This window comes from Mus caroli, unplaced genomic scaffold (genome assembly GCF_978045245.1).
Source record: "Mus caroli unplaced genomic scaffold, Mus_caroli_1 scaffold_12, whole genome shotgun sequence".
NCBI lineage: Eukaryota > Metazoa > Chordata > Mammalia > Rodentia > Muridae > Mus > Mus caroli.
The window spans coordinates 55804256-55818179 of NW_028227267.1; the positions used below are offsets into that span (position 1 = coordinate 55804256).

The following is a 13924-nucleotide window of genomic DNA, read 5'->3' on the forward strand; positions in this document are numbered from 1 at the left end:
GATCAGTGACTGGCCTCCTAGGCATGTGCTGCTACCTTCCACTACTGGAGGAAGCCATCCCTGTGGCAAGTTCCAGGTTAGTAGGACTCAAAGCTAGGAATGAATATCAGGGTTTAAAAAGAGCTGGAGTCTTAGGTGGCTTGCCAGGTGGCATAAGTGACACATGGTGGCAATAAGCAGGAGAAACGCAAGCTCGGGTGGATGTGGAAGGGTCTTAAGTCTATTCCAGGGTCTTCCCGAGACTCAGGCTTTTCTTGGTGGACGCTGTGGCTCGAGGTTGCTCCTCTTCCCATCTGGTGGTTTTTCTTGCTCTGGTTTTTATTCAGTATCTCAGAGCTGTGCTCAAGGAGTAGGATGCTCAAGAGGAGATGGCCCTTGGAGACAGGGCCACTGGGCTCTCACTGGCAGTGAAGATGCTGTGAGGCAGTGGTGGGGCTTGTAGCATGAGACTCAGGAGCTGCGTGGGGAGTGGGGAACCAGGCTCAGCAGCACGTGGGGGCGAAACCATGTCTCTGACCTCAGAAGCACCGTGACCCTGGTCAGTTAGCTTCTTGGGGATGTGGCTCCTCTCCCTCAAACCAAGACAGCACAGTGCCTAGCATTTACTTCCCTTCTGTTCACTGCCATACATTCTATTCCCCCCAGAACCCAGGAAGCCCTGGGGCTAGCCCTTCGAAAATAAGCACCTAGCTCTTGTTTCCTCCAATTCTGCAGTGTTCCTCCCCTCCCGAGCGGCTGCACGCCGAAGCGTGCTAATCTTGAGACAGCTCTGCCTGTAAAATGACTTCTCTGGAGCAAATGAGCTCAGTGGCTGGCTCAGGTACCTGGTGTGTGAGCTCCTGCCAGCTGGCTGTCATCCACCCCTCAGCTGCCTGCCCAGAGCAGAACAATCCAGGGACCCCTCGATGAGACATTTTCTCCAGTGTTTTCTTAAGCCCTGACAACTGCAACTGAAATTTAGCAGCAGCCTGTAGCCCCCTTGGGGATTCCTTCTCTCTCTCTCTCTCTCTCTCTCTCTCTCTCTCTCTCTCTCTCTCTCTCTCTCTCCTCCTTTCCTTTTTAGTGAGAAGTTTTCTCTGAAAGAAGAGTGCTGATAAAGAATTTATGATTATGGATGAAGACTGGAAAATCTCTACTGTCCTGAGGACTAGATTAAGAACCTAAACCAGGATTTCTTGCTTTAAAAAAAAAAAATTTCTCCGCACCCCCCCCCCATGATGCCATAATGCATGAGGTATCCGGACCCCTAGGAGGGGGCAGTTAGTTCTCTCCCAATACTGAGTGTATTCTGAGGATCAAAATAAGGTTGTCAGTCTTGGTGACAAGTGTCTTTACCCCCCTACGCCCCCACCCCCACCCCAGCCACCTTCTCCAGCCTGCTTTCTGCTCTTCAAGTTCATTTATTTCTGTGATGAAAGTCCATTTTACAGTGACAGTCAGCCTTGCCTCCTGATAGCAGTATTTGAACGCTCGTGATGTGCCACCCTCTTGTTACTCTGGAGAGACGCATACACCTTCTCTATGATGTGGCCTCATCGTAGGCTGCAACCCAGCACAGGTCTGATAGACCCTGGTGTACACTGATCATCTGTCATACACCCCTCTTATTGAGTGCTCAGGACTTGCCAGCACATCCTGTAAGAACTCCTAACAGGGATGTCATAAATAATACGCCTGTGTGTTGTCTATTACTAACCCTCACTCCCCCCTTCTGATGCCTCCATCAGTGAGATCACTGGCCTGCGTACACTTGAGAGGTGGCTCTGAGTCTCAGCCTCTAGTCTCCCCTCAAATACCTTCCCCGGATCCTCCCACACATATTACTTTTAAGTCCCCCAGAAATCCCACAAGGGAGACACTAACTGTTCCTGTTTCAGAGAGAAGCAACTGGGACTCAGCAGTGGAGTTGCTTGTTCAAGGTCAGAGGGCTGAGTTAGTTAGGATGTGAATGCAGGCCTGTGGCATGCTGGAGCTGGTGCCTGTCCTATGGCTGATGTCAGAGCCCCGTCCTTGCAGACAGCAGCTGCACTATCAGCTCCGCTGAGCCAGTGGAGCTCTCTCTGTGGCTGCCATTTTCACAGCTCTGACTTAACCAACTGCCAACTTTCAAACATGTACAACCTAGCTTCCACTTTCCAGAAATCAATCCCAGCCGAACCTTACAGGTATGCGTAAATTCTTTAACCACGTTTCTGAGCTGCCCTTTTGTCCTTGTATCATAGCCTCTGAAGATGGTTGTAGGAGCTGGGCCATTTCTGGAGGCTGCTCTGGCAGTAGTAGTCACTGGGCATACAGATGTGTTTCTTTACTCTGAACAGCAGAACCGCTGGCTCCTGCTCAGGGCTGTGGGCTGCACAGGCTGCAGAGTGTGGCTGGCTTTCATAGCTGGCGACTAAAACTTATGACTATGAAGAAAATGACATCTTACGTTTCAAGCCTTCCCCAGCAGGTGTCCACAAGCACTCAAATACCATTTTTATGAAAGGAGAGTAATTGGACAAGAAGAACGTGCCTTGGGTCAACAAGTCTTGATTGCTCAGTCACAATTATAGTGGAGACATTGGGATTCTACTACGGGTCTCTCCAGAGACTACAGCAGCCGCACAGGCACGGAGGTCCATCTCGGATGCCCTGGAGGTCAAGCTCTTATTCCTCAGTGTAGCAGGCTGTATCATAGCAGCTATTATGTGGTTCTTCCTGCAGATTCACACACACACACACACACACACACACACACACACACACACACACACTCACACACACACACACACTCACACACACACACAGTCAAGAAGAGTATTTCAAATCTCTGCAAAGTAATATTATAGGTTGTATTTCCCCAGGTCTGTGCATACAGAATATATCACAGTAAATGGTGGACAAAGACTATTTCTGTCTTTGAGGGGGTGAGGATGTTGGGTGGGACAGGGGCAACATGGACAAATATAGCTATGATTTTAGTCAGCTTCAGACAGATTTACATAAGTGCATGATCAGTGCTTGAATATACAGTATACTTTATTCTTCAGCTTTTGTCTTTCTGTGTGAATTTGTCATAATTCGAGTACATCTCATTCTTGCACCTCAGTGCTTGGCCCAGGGTGCTGAGGTCCAGCATGATAGATGGCTTCTGTTGGTTTATCTTGTTCTGTTTTGCTGTGGCGCTTAAAGTTGGAACCCAGGTTCTGGTAGAATCTGGGTTTGGTGCAGACGACACAAGTGCTCTCCCACTGAGCCATACCCAAGACCTTGAGCTGCTGAGCTCAAGAGGTGGCTCACGGCCACAGCCAAGTCCGTCTGAGTCGGGGCTGCTGCCAGGACTCATGGGGACCCAAGGAGTAATGCAGGATGTGGTCAGTGTCAGGGAGCAAGGTCCTAAGACAGTGTGGTCATGTAAGTCTAGAGAAGGAACTGTGGATGGGGTTCACTTTGAACAAAGAATACGGATTTGGGTACCAGTTAAAAGAGGCATCTGAGTAAGGGTAGAATTTATGCCAAAGAGGAGGCCTCTTCAGCAGTTTAGGCATGAGCTGGAGCTAGGAAAGTGTCAGAGGGGGAGTGTGGAACCCCACAGGAGCATGGGCTAGCCATGGGGCAGTTGAGACCAGGGCTGTGAGGCTCAGAAACTATTGGTTAGAGGGAAGTCAGGGGGTCCTGGTTCTGGGGAGAACCTGAATAGGTGGGTATGGAATTTTTTGAGAGGAGGTGAACACACTGAGATCACCTAGGGTAACCAAGAGAATGAGAAATGAACCCACTTGTCCCAGTGTGTGAGGGAAGGACCTACTCCGGAAGACCCCCAGAGGATGCCTGAAGCCCATACCTGTGCTTTGGAGGGATTGCAGGAAACTGAAAAGCAATGGCAAGAGCCATCTTTTAATGCCAGAAAAAGGGGGGTGAGGGTGTGGTGGTGAGCAGAACAGATGGAGTCTGTTCCTGGACTGTGAAGAGAAGAGTGAGAAACGGGAAGACAGAGGTTCAGAACGGAAGGCTGAGGCAATGCAGGCCAGAAGTCACTGGGAGCTTAGGTGTTAGCTTTACCTTCTAGGGATGGGAGGAAGCTAAGGACAGGGAACATCACAGGCACTGCACCCCACCCAAGGAGGTCTGAAGATTAGGCAGGCATGCTAATAGATGAATGGCCCACAGAGGAAAATCTCCAGGGATGCAGCAAAAGTGAGAAAGGAGAGTGAAAATATTTTGTTTGGTTTTTGTGGAGGGAAGGCCGGAAAGAGGAAGAGGGCTGGTCCAAATGATGATTCAAGAGATGAATCTGAGCTCCTACCTGGAATACTCACCATTATTGAAGGTAAGTAGCAAAGAACAACAGAAAATTCAAGAAACAATCAGGTGTATGGTTCAGATGCTTTCAAAAGAAAACACAGTTGGAATGAGATCCTGTTAGTTAAGGTAGACTACCATTGGAGGTTTGCAAAGGGAAGGAAAGCCCAGGAGTGGGGGTACATTTAAATCCAGTGGGGCCTCTGGGGTGAGTTACAGACATCCTTTCTTCTAACTTGACATGGGTTGACTTCTCTGCACTTATCAGGAAGTGTGGGTCCCTTCTAGCTCCCTTGCCCAGTGCTGTGACACAAGTTGTCTCTCAGCTGATTCTATTGCAACATGCAGCAGCGCCAAGCCACTAGGCCAGCTGAGGTTCCCCCGGCACAGGCAATCCACTCCTGTTCACACCTTTGCTCCCATTACAACGGTGAGTGACTCCGGCCAAACATAGACACATGTATGTTTAGGTGTGAAAGTTAACACCAGACGGTAATATGAAATACTACACATATGCAAAGGAGTTAATTTATAGTTACTGCGGGATCCATAACTTTACAATTTCCTGGCTTTAGTCTGTACAGGTTCTCAGACTCAACATGCTGTTGGCTTTCTCTCTGCAGCAGCGCTCTGTCTCCGGGCTGGTATTCCCCACTGTATTGGCCTGCCTGTTTCCAAGTGGAATATCGTGTTCTGCAAGTTTGCTCACTTCCTCTCATCTCTCTCAGCCCATCTGTATGCTTTATGTCTAACCTCCTGGGGCTTCACCTTCTCTGGCTCCGTAAATTTAATTAATGTACTTTTGACTTTCTCCACCAGGTCACTCTTGAAAATTTACATGAAACAGACCTACGTTTTCTCATCACGGCCTAATGGAAACACATTTGCAACGTTTCCCTCTGCAATCTATTTCAATTTATCTTTTCCATATATCTTCCCTCATTTCAAAAGTCTCAAATACAATCAAGCGAGAGTACTATGCAGTGACCCTTCTGTGGAGAGCCTGCGGTCTGTGGCATTTCCCCATCTTGAAGCTGAGTTAAAATGTAAATCACACTTGCCTTCATATGCTCTTCATAATCCTCCAGACCCTTCTATGTCTGTGCTCTCCCATTGAAGTGTTCCTTAGGCTTTTATAAAACGGTCCCCTATTTCTCTGCTAATTTTGGAAACTTAATGTTTTCAGGGAATGAGAGAAACACAGCTAACATTTCCCTGCAGTTTCCAAAGCCAGAACCAATGGGCTTACTTTAAGTTGCTGTTAAAAACAAAAGCAAAAAATTCCCAATGGGTTGAACGAATGAACTCCCCCTACTTTAGTTGGTTACATCTTAAGTAAATTTTACATTAATTTAAACTGTAAATATTTAAAATTGTTAATTGAAGATAGATAAAGCCCTAGGTTTCCCTCTAATCCTAGCATGGGAGAGAGAGAGAGGATCATAAGTTCAAGGGCATCCTCTTGTACACAGCCAGTTGGTAGGCACACTGGGCTACATGAGACCCAGAGCCTGTAGGAGAGCCCAAGGCCAGGGACCAGCTCTTGGGAATGTCACTGTTCTACAAGTGGAAACCAAGTGGTTGAGATCCCACGTTGTGGCGTGTTGATCGCCAATGTATGCTTTGGTTTCGCTCAGACTTTTGTTTACATTACTCCCAAGGGTACTTGATACCAAGTCAACATATAATATTATGTTGACTTTAATCTGTTTTTCATTTAAAATGTCTTAATGATCTACTGTCAGTCATACTGCTCTCCTTATTAGCAAGTTGATTTCCCCTTAGCAGAAACATCTCCCTCCACATTTGCTCTAGAAAAAGACATATCAACTACACTTGTAGAAAATGACCCTGACATCATGCTGACCAGGGCATCCTGGCTGGACATGCATCTCATTGCTGTTGTTTCTACCAAGAGTTCAGAGCACTAGAAATAAATCAACAATGAAAGCTACTTCGGGGAGGGGGTGTGCGGCGGGGGAGGGGGGGAGAGATCGGAAGATGTTTTCTGAAATTTATTTCACTAAGAATCTTTATTTAACTACTTGGCAAGCAATCTGGTTTTTAAAGTTACAGCCATACTGAAATATAGTTGCCAAATATATTTGCGTTGCTATGAGAAGTATGGAGTCTAGGTTCCCTAAGTCTGCAGTATGTTGCTGGGGGTGGATTTAGTGATAGAATATTTGCCTGGCATGGAAGCAAGGCCCTGGGATCCATCCCCAACACAGCAATACATAAACAAGTGGTTGAACATTCAAAAAGCTTAAAGAGTAAAAATAAATATGAAAAGGGTCCAGGTGTGGCAGTTCACAGTGCTTGAGAGATAGAGGCAAAATGATCAGGAGTTCAAAGGCAGCCTGGGCTATACTGAGTATTCAAGGGTAGCCTGGGCTACATGGTCCTGACTCAGGGAAACAAACAAAAACAAAAACAAAACTCGAGTGGGCATATGGAAACACATCAGCAACCATGGAGCCTCTGGTCAGCTGCCTGCTGAGCACACTTTAATTTGTAAGTGGAGCACTGATCAGAGCAGCCAAGTCCTGTCTAACCTTCACCATTGAAGCTTTGCAAAGTTCTGCTACTGGGGTGGACAAGGCCACAAGTGGAGCCACTAGATAAAGAAACTCATGGCATCAAGGAAGAAATAGCATACCAGGGAAGCTTGGTCTCCACTTAGTGGTGTGAACTCTTCCTAAGAATCTCCATGGAAACCAGAGGATGCTCCTCGTGCCAATTCGGACTGAACTGGGATTTGTGTGACTGGGAACTTTCCCCCTCTCCATTCAGTTTGCCTTGAAAACACTGCCTTCCCAGTGTCCTTCAGCTGAAGAGCACCAGGGAACACTTGTTTTGAGTCCATGGTCTTACTCCACCAAGGGTTGCTTCCTCAGAATTCTCCCCAAAGCTTTGGTGGGGCCTGTGTGCTCTTCAGCAATGAATTACTTCTACAGATGCTACGACCTACAGCCTCCCCAAATCCTCTCCAATAACTCCCAACATCTGTCCTGGGTTCAGTGCTGGCCAACATGGGACTCAGCCAGGACTGACTGTCAGAAAAGCGAGCATGCTCACAGAGAGTTTGCTGGACCCGTTTTCAGCTGAATATGCTCAGCTCTGGTTTAAAGCATTGTAACATAATCGGGGGCACCTGCTTAGAACTCTTCCGGGGTAAAAGTGCCCATAGTAGCTTGTGGGTTAGATCTAACAGGATTTCAGGTTCTAGAACTGGGTTTATGGTGATATCATGCAGCCCAGATTTCTAGGACAACAGCATCATACTTTTCTATCCTTTTGGCAGAGGACGGTACACTTGATACTGATTTATATTATTCTCTTTGGTAACATGAGACTTTTCATGAGACCCTTTCCTTTAACCTCCACCAAGTGTTTCATGTCACTTTACTTGAGACTTAAGCCTATCATTCATTCAAAAGTTAAGACAGTGGGACTGGAGAGATGGCTTAGGGGTTAAGAGCACTGGCTGCTCTTCCAGAGGTCCTGAGTTCAATTCCCAGCAAACACATGGTGGCTCACAACCATCTGTAATGGGATCTGATGACCTCTTGGGTGTATCTGGAGACAGCCACAGTGTACTTATTTACATAAAATAAATCTCTTAAAAAAGAGTTAAAACAGAGTATACAGTCTATAACAGGGCAACTGACTAATTTGGGGGAATAATACTATGGCTCAAGGTAACAATGAATCTTAGTCTCAGGAAGTTGAATATTGAGTTGCCTTCCCACTTCTCTCAGCTTATAGCCTGCTGGGGAAGAGAACACGCCCCAAAGTTGAGCTCAATAGAGAGTTTTATTTACTTTGTTCTAGATGAATGTGATAACAATGGAGACGAATTTTTAAAAATATGAGACAACAAGATAATGATACAATCATGAGGCAGAATGTCCTTCAGGCAGGCACTGGCCAATGATTAAAACATCTTAAGCCCCACATGCCCACCTGTCCACTGCAGCTATGGAATCCTGACATGCTGGCCGTTAGGCAGACAATGACATACACAGGTAGTTTTATACAGTACTTTGTACCTAACAAGAGCTGGAGTCTTTTGTGTATTCTTTTGAACTCCCTAGAATGTCATTAGGGTGTTGATAGTACAGCCCTCATCATCCAGGGACCCACTCCTGGGCCTCAAACACCACAGTCTGGATTCTAGCTATGCTGAACCATTTTCATTTCTTAAGATCCCTTCCCCAACCCTCAGCCTCTTCTTTCCATCTGGTCCTCTCTGTTGACAGTGGTCCACTCCATCTTTGTCAAAATGCCTTATTCAAGATTCTGCTTCAGTCCCACCTGCACAGTGTTGGGTGGAATACTTGTCTCCTCCCTAGAGTTCCTCTAAAGTGAAGTTCTACAACTACCATAAGTGCACTTCTTGCTCTTGCAGAGGACCCAGGTTTAAGTGCTAGCATTCACATGGTAGTTTACAACCACCCATAAGAGCAGTTCTAACACCCTTTCCTGGCCTGTCTGGCACCAGGTATGCATGTCATGTACATGTGTACACACAGTCAGAGTTCTCTCTCTCTCTCTCTCTCTCTCTCTCTCTCTCTCATACACACACACACACACACACACACACACGTATATGTAAATTTTTATATAAAAGAAAATGTGTCAGGCACCATGCTAATCATACACCCCTCCCCCCACACCCCGCGATATATGCAGATGACCTCATGAAAATAGTTGTCCTCTACCACTGAATAATCCCCATATAGTCACAATGCTGGCCAGGGCTAAGAAGCAACACCACTCTGGGCTTAAACTCAACAGCTTCACAGAGTCTGCTTTTACCATTGGGCCCTGGGATTTTATGATACTTGTACGAAATAAAAATGTTCTGTTTTCAAGATAAAGGGTCTTAAGTCAGCTTAGGTCCAACTACAGCTGAACAGGAGACTTTGGACTCCTGTTGGTATGTGTTACTATAGCTACCTCCATGACATGTGCTACTATAGCTACCAACTAGCCATGCTTGCCTAACAATCTGCAGATATGACAAAGTTCATGTGATTGAAAAGATTTAAAGATGATGTAAAACCTGGAGACTGCTGAGCAGAGTGGCGCACACTTTTAATCCCAGCACTCAGGAGGCAAAGGCAGGAGGACATTTGTGGGTTCAAGGCAGGTTTGATTTACATAGTGAGATCTGTCTCAGCAACAACAGCAGCAGCAGCAGCAGCAACAACAACAACCACCCAATAAAACAAATAAAGCAAACAACACTGTTACAAAATCTATAGACACATGCATAGTCTTTATTGAAGAACAGATGTAGGAGCTGATCTCCTGTAACAATGTAACTCCTGGGTAGGCACTTAGCCAATGAGCAAAAGGAGGAAGTGACCTGTATAATCCTGAAGGATTATAAAAACTGTTCTCTGGGGGCTGGTGAGATGGTTCAGTGGGGTAAGAGCACTGGCTATTCTTCCAAAGGTCCGGAGTTCAAATCCCAGCAACCACATGGTGGTTCACAACCATCCGTAAGATCTGACACGTACTTGTCAGAGTCAGCTACAGTGTACTTATATATAATGATAAATAAATCTTTTAAAAAAAAAACCTGTTCTCTGCATTTGATGGGCATGCCCACCATTTCTCTATGCTGGAACTCAGTATTACAAGTTGTCTTTTAAATGCTGAGTCTTTAGCGCTCATTATTACAAAGTGGAATACCCTTATTCCTCACAATATTTGATGTCTTGTTTAGTTGCTGATTCATCTCTTCTATGTGACACCAGCCTAACTAAGGACACCAGGCAAGCATCCTGGTGTCCTTAGAAGCTAGCACCAGTCAATGGAGGCACTAGTGACAATGTGGGGCTGGATTTTGTCTAGGGGGGCTATTCATATGTATAGACTTTCCTTGGGTGTCCTTTGCTGGGGTTTAAGCACCTGGAAAGGTCATTAAGGGTCAGCACTTGAGCAGCAACTTCTTTGTTCAGATTCTCAGCTTGGCATCAGAGGGAGCATCCTCTGCTGGCTTCCAGCAGGTCAGAGTCAGGTTCAATGCCTGCTGTTTTGAGCTGATGAGCCAGAAACCTATGATGGTCTGACAGTATGCTTCCAACTAGCCAGAGGCCCCAGCCTCTGCAGATATATCTATAATGTCTGCAGTCAGTTCTCCTGACAGAACCAGAGACAGAGAATTTAAGTGACTCACGGAAGGTCAGGAGTGGTCCATCTTTGAACCCTGCTATTCTACCCCTTTGAGACATTGTATCTTATTACAAGAAAGACCACAGTGAGAAGAAGAATCTAGGACCATAACTGTGAGCCACCAAGCTGGCCTGCTCGTATCCTGGAGAAGGAACTCAAGCAGACTCTGCAGGAGAGTGTGAGGAGACCTTGAAGAACTCCCAACCAGGCACCAAAACCTTGGGAGCCTGCACAAAAAGACAGAAAGTGAATTGGGGGATATTAACTATGGTTTCTTTCAGGTCCTAAACTCATGGCTGACTTCCCCAGCAGGCTTTGAGCAATCAAAACATCCAAAACAAATCCCATATGCATACCTAATTGAATAATCCAGATTCTGTTTGCTTGGGTTTTCCAGAGCATCAAAACAGTTCCTTTATGCGCTTACCTTGGCTCCTCTGCAGTTTTAATTAAGCCTCCCAAGGCTCACAAGCATATTAAAATTAGTGGAAAGAAAACCTGCAGCCTTTGATGCCAAGGACCACAAGGTGCAAGTATCCTGGCTTGATCTCTCACTTGTCAATGCTCAGGGGGAACCCAAAGGGAAATCTTTCAGTTTATTTTCCTTTGCAGGGAGGGGACATCAATGATTCTGGTGATGAAAAGTTCTCTCTTCTCTCTTCTCTTCTCTTCTCTTCTCTTCTCTTCTCTTCTCTTCTCTTCTCTTCTCTTCTCTTCTCTTCTCTTCTCTTCTCTTCTCTCTCTTCTCTTCTCTTCTCTTCTCTTCTCTTCTCTTCTCTTCTCTTCTCTTCTCTTCTCTTCTCTTCTCTTCTCCCCTCCCCTCCCCTCCCCTCCCCTCCTCTCTCTCTCTCTCTCTCTCTCTCTCTCTCTCTCTCTCTCTCTCTCTCAGAAGCTGCAACAAAACAGGCACAGGGAATCCCTCTGCAGAATGTTTTCTGGGGTTCCATCTCAGGCTGGCTGAACCAATACACTCCAATACTACCTTTCCCTACCTTAGTGGGAATTGAGTCCCAGCAATTCTCAGGCCTGTGGGTCCATTTATTACAGTTCTCAATTCTAGCTCTGTTGGGACTCTGAATTCCTTACCAACTATCTCTTCCTTTGGCCATAAACTTCAAGGCTCTTCTCTGATTTCAGGCCATTGAAGTTTGACTTCAGTTAGGCTCAGGTATTGTGAAAAAGCTTGTTCAGTTTTCTTCCCCAGCTTTGGCAGCACGAGCAGCACTGTTGGCTGAGCTGCCTGTTTACCCAGCATGTTTTGCAATCAAGGCTCTGTACCCTGATTTAGAGAAGTGGGGGCAACACTACGACCAGTGTGTGTGTGTCTGTGTGTATGTGTGTGACACAACTGCTTCTCTGGCATCTTATATTCTAGATTAAAAGAGCACACACACACACACACACACACATATTCTGCACAGCTATACAGCACTGAGAAACACATGATGATGGGCCAGGTACAGTGTTTGCTTCTTGCTGAGAGGCAAATTCAACGTGCATCATAAATGACAGGATGTGGACCATGAAGTAAAGGTTGGGTTCTGACATTAAAAAGACAACAAGGAAAGAGAGAGAATGCTCAGGTGGAGGACCAGTAGCAGCTGCCGGCAGGCATGTAGTAACCATGGAGGACAGGGATTTGGCTCCTCCACACAGGTAGACAGAAGAAGGAGGTCCCTGGGGTTGGACTTAGAGGTCACTGAATAAGGCTAGAGGCTCAGATTCTCTCTATTCAGTAATGACTACTTAATACTTATCAAGTAATTATCAATTAACTCTCAAGTAATAAGTAGTGATTAAGTAATGATATTAAGTAACAATAAGTAACAAGGTAGCACAGAGCCTTCCTTTCCTGTTCATTCAAGATGTGCTTTTGAGCCTGCGTTCTTCATACAGTAAAGAAAGCCCCTCGTCTCAAAGTGTTTCAAGATTTGAGATAAGGGGAATGGAGCATGGGACAGAAGAAGGGGTTGATGTTCTTGCCTTGCACGGTGAAATGAAGGAAAATATTTCGATGCCTTAACCAAGGATAAAGAGAGTGCTCAGGCCTTCTCGTAAGAAATAGCATTTGAAGCAACTCCCAAAATGATATGAAAGTAGGGGGGAAGGAAGCAACAGAGAAGCATGGCACAGAGATGGGGAAGAAGGGGCCATGGTGTGTGGGAAACTCCTATCAGAGAAGGTTGAGCAAGCAGAGAAAAGGCCAGGGTGGGGAAGGGGAGGGAAGGGGGAGGGAAGGAGAGAAGGAGGAAGGGAGAGATGGGGGGGGGGATGGAGGGAGAGAGAGATCTCAGATTAAGCAAAAATTCTTAATCTGGTTGTATTTGCATATAATGGGGATTCTGCTAACAGTGTGGCCAAAGTGACTGACTTTTCTCCTTGAATAATTATGGAAGTCTGGAATTACTTCTTGCTACTACCAAGTACCCAGGTCCTTTCAGTTCTGGCATACCACCATGTTCACTGATGACCTTCTTCCCTTCCTCCTGGACATTTGCTGTAATAGTTTGCCCCATACCGGGCACTGGAGAAGAGAGAGAAGGCAGCCCATCCAGCCCTGTTCTTGTGCTAGAATTTACAGCTTATTTCTCTAGTGTTGACCTGACAATTCACAGGCTGGGAAGGAAATCATCTTCTCAGTGGTCTCAGTAGGAAGGGGTAGATCTGATCGAGGTTTTTAGTCATAGTCAGGGTGAGTGTTCGGCAAAGGCTTGGCCCCTAGAGTTCGGGAAGATGCTATCGACACACGGTGGAACCTTGAGAAGACTGAACCCAGTGGAGGCCCTTATGCCTTGGGGGTGTGCTTTTGAGAAAGAGAATGGGATTCTGGCTTCTTGGTTTGTCTTTTGCTCCCTGTATGAGGAAAGAGACTCTGTTTCATTAGGAGCTAGTACCCGGATAGCACCCCTCCCCCCCAAATGTGGTCATTGATGGTGAGCTGGAACCTCCAAATCTGTCCGTCAAAATAAGCCTTTCCTCTTATAAGTTGATGACCTCAGTGTTTAGTTACAGGACACAAAGCTGTTTGAGTCAGCCATGTGGGTGGAGACTGTACCGTGGGGAAGTGACCGCTTGATGTGAAGCAGTCATGTATGTAGTTCCCAAGGAAAGATGGATCTCACAGAGGACCCTGGAGAAAGAAAGGCATGAACCTGCAGGTATATGGGGCTGGCTGGCCACCAGCCAGATGACGTAGTTCATTCCTGGGAAGAGAACCAGGCTGAGAGGAAGGGGGCTGGTAATCTTGAGAAACAGCAACTGAGACAGGCAATCGCCGGGGGCAGCCCACAACCAGGGGTCTTAGAGCAACACTATACAGGAGAAACGACTCCGTGGTTAACGCGTGCACGGCTCTTGCAAAGGACCTGAGTTTGGTCCCTAGAGCCAAGTCAGGCTTCTCACAGCTGCCTTTAATTCCAACCTGTAACTCCCTCCAGGGCATCGGATGCCTCCGACT

At 46.4% G+C, this 13924-nt stretch overlaps 1 protein-coding gene across 4 annotated transcripts in view; it reads right to left on the reverse strand.

The window, feature by feature from the left end:
• Positions 1 to 13924, reverse strand: part of Atp8a2 (ATPase phospholipid transporting 8A2) — a 556425-nt gene that overhangs the window by 52948 nt on the left and 489553 nt on the right. The window lies entirely within an intron of this gene.